Genomic DNA, 3567 nt, shown 5'->3' with positions numbered 1-3567 from the left:
AACCTATCGATGTTACATTGAACTGGATGAATGGAATATGAATGACAGTCATCCGATACGCTGTAATAGAAATAAAGCCATTACCATTAAAAAAAATGCTTTCAATATTAGGAAGGTGTTCTTCATATTTTGTACTCAGTGTATGTGTAAATGATAAATGCTCTCCAGGCTCTCCCTGTAGCATTCGCACACTGTGCTGTATACACAGTGGTATATTTCCAATGGAAGCATCCCAACAGTGGCTCTTTCTATTAAGGAATTTCCTTGTCAAAATACAGGGGGCTCATGCCATAGAACTGCCGGACGTTCCCTGAGAGTCTTCCTTTGTCAGAAGCTGTGTGCGGGAGATCTAAGGCAGGCCCTACTGTACACAGCAGAACACCACGCAGCAGTCAGGAGATCAAGCTCCAGAGGATGAATTTTAAATCTCTGCTTCTCTCTCTCTCTCTCTCTCTCTCTCTCTCTCTCTCTCTCTCTCTCTCTCTCTCTCTCTCTCCTCTCTTCATCTCACTGTGGAGTGGTTACACCAAGACGGGTTGGAAGGCTGCCCGCCCTAAAAAAAATGATCCACTACAAAGGGGTACTGATTCAAACTACTTTTCCTGTTTAGACAAGGGCCTGAGGTATGCAGCATGGATCCGAGGGCCAAGCGCGTCACGCCGTGAGTGCAGCGCGGCAAGGGACCGATGGGAGAAGATAAATGCGGTGGGACTTTTGGAAGGGATGGAGGGAGGAGCAGTGTCTTATTAAAACGGTATGTTACACTCTCTTCCATTAATATGTCATTCTATGAACGATACATTTCAGTGTAGATAGTAGATTTGATTGGCTCCGATTTTTTGTGCAGTGACATCTCTTTCACCTATCCTGCTGTTTCAGATATCATAAACAAATAGCATTCTCCATTACGCATTTTCCATGTTTAGCTGGGTTTTTTTTTCCATCAAAAGAGCACTAAGATCAGTGTCTCCTACCTCCCACGAAGGCCCAACCAGTTAGGAGCATTTACAGTGAATCTGCTGTCTTTCGAGAATTGTTTTTTTTTATCTGAAGTTTAATCGAATGACTCCAATTCTCCCATCGCTCTTGGACATTACTTTTATAGCCGATGAACACAAAGTTGAGTCAATATTATTTGTAACAATAATGTCCTCAGCCACGTTCTTGGTGGCATGTTGAGAGGATGAGTTCACTACTCTCTGATGTGCGGGGGACGCCTGCTGAGCGGCTGGGGTGGGAGACGCCATTTCCAATGGCTGCGGGGGTGCCGGCAACAATAATGGTCTTAATCAGCATGATTTCCTCTGACAGGCTCAAATACTTTATGTGTGACTCCTCATTATCAGGATCACATGGCGCAAGGCATGCATTAATAAAGAGGTAGCCTTGTCCAGGAGGGGGTGAGGGGTGACAATAAGCCGACATTAAGTGCTGTTTGCACCAGTATTACTGCTATGAATTAATGACCTATATTGACAATACAAGTCCAGGTGAAAGATCAACACTGACTTTCAGAAAGTGTGCAGCCACCAGGAAGTACTAATTGTACATACAGTGATTGGTAAGATGAGAGGATTTAAGGATGTGTCCCTTTCTGTCCAATGACAATATTCTGTCCAATATTTCTGTCCATTTTGTGCAAACCCTTTCGTTCAAGAGCACTGAGACAAAACATCTGTATAGCCTCTTTAAAACTTTATCCTTAATAATTAGTACAGAACATCCTTTCATGTGAATGTATCTCGTGAAAACTTACAGGCCCCAAAATTGTACACCTACTCAGACATTTAATTAGCAAGTCATCATCAATACCTGTGAAATTAAAAATAACATCAGCAGTGAAAACCTGTGTGATCTTTTTCAATTGAGATCTCTCAACAGTACATTCCATTGGCGCGAAACAGCTTAACCACAATACAACTTCTGTTCTGCTAATGAACAAAGGAGGTTTGTGCTATCTGTCTTTCAGGGAAGTTTGAACTGCCTGGAGGGAATTTTTCATGCAGTTGACGCACTGTTAGTGTTTACATAGCCATATGCAAATATGTCTCGATAAGAGAATTGCATTAACCCATTGTGAAAGAGCTACCGGTTCTTCAAGTCAAGCTGTCATTGCCATACAGTTCGTAGTCATGCTTGATTCTGACAATAAAGATGGTTTATTAAAAATGTTTGGCAGTTGGTGTCAGCGATCAATACTTGAATGTTATCCTGGGCCTGTATTCATAAAGCTTCTCATAACAGGAGTGCTTATCTAGGATACATTTTTGCCTTTTTAATCCTAATGAATATGAGGCCTGGACCTGATCCTAGATCAGCACTTGTACTCTGAAACACTATGTGAATGTGGGCCCTGATCTGAGCTCTAGTGAGAGGTGGAACTGAATAAACACTCTCCCTGACAGACAGCTGGAAGTGACAGCGGAATGTCACATTGTTGCCTGAGGGGAAAACAATGTCAGGGAACCCAGGCTGTGTCGTCATCTTGGAAACACGTGCCTTTCCCTCTGCTGACTCCAATACAGCTAAGTACATTTAAGCCAAAACTTCAATTTCTTGAACGATCCTTCTAATGATGCTAGGTTGGTGGAGTTGGTTGGGGGTGTCGGCCATATTGTTTGCACCTGTCCTATCCTGTCTCGCCAGACACTCCACACAAGGGGGAGGCAATGAGGCGAGACGAGAGAAGACACTCGCCGCAAGGGGGAGTCAATGAGAGCAGACGAGAGGGAAGACACACCCCATAAGGCGGAGTCAACGAGGGCAGACGAGAGGGAAGACACACCCCATAAGGCGGAGTCAACGAGGGCAGACGAGAGGGAAGACACACCCCATAAGGCGGAGTCAACGAGGGCAGACGAGAGGGAAGACACACCCCATAAGGCGAAGTCAACGAGGGCAGACGAGAGGGAAGACACACCCCAAATTGTGGAGTCAACAAGAGCAGTAGAAAGAAGAAGGGAAGACCTTTGTGGATTGTAGCGTTGCGAATAACTGACCCCACCTCCTGACAAGGGGATGTCTGGCGAAGACAAGTCTTCTACAATAACAAACATCGGGATTTGTTCAACCACCATGCAAGGGAGTTTAAAACCGTGTTTTTTTTTTATTGGGTTCATATTCACCTCTTGACAGAGATACGCACGACTGAACATGTTCGGCCTCTTCAGGTTTATAACATGTGCAGGGTGTTTTCCAAAATGATGCTTCGAAGGGGAAAATAGGAACCGTTGTGAGTGACTGCCCAACCATGAATGAATGAATCCAAGAAAACATATATATATTTTTGGGGAACTATTATTCACCAAATAAAATAAAATGAATACACTGCCTTTGTACATGTATTGAATTACCATGACGATCTATATTTCTCCACATTCAATCAAGTCTTCATTCTGCACAATTTTTTGAATGTACATTTTTTTTACGTCAAAACTGTCAGATCCTACATTAACACGTATTCATTGTCTTCATCCCTATCATTCCTCACCAAGAGGGCCTCTGATACTATCGTTGATCTGTTTCCATGCTTCTGCGCTACTGTTTCCTGTTGCTCAAATCCCTGAG

The 3567-nt window shown here is 43.5% G+C and overlaps 1 long non-coding RNA gene across 1 annotated transcript; it reads left to right on the top strand.

Annotated features, from left to right (window-relative positions):
- The first annotated feature begins 596 nt into the window (after positions 1 to 596).
- LOC115172933 (uncharacterized) lies at positions 597 to 3328 on the top strand. The gene is made up of 2 exons (XR_003871516.1): positions 597 to 754; positions 2406 to 3328. It is a non-coding gene; the product is annotated as an uncharacterized LOC115172933 (long non-coding RNA).
- The last annotated feature ends 239 nt before the right edge of the window (positions 3329 to 3567 follow it).

This window comes from Salmo trutta, chromosome 33 (assembly GCF_901001165.1).
Source record: "Salmo trutta chromosome 33, fSalTru1.1, whole genome shotgun sequence".
NCBI lineage: Eukaryota > Metazoa > Chordata > Actinopteri > Salmoniformes > Salmonidae > Salmo > Salmo trutta.
This window is presented reverse-complemented; position numbering and strand designations above follow the sequence as displayed.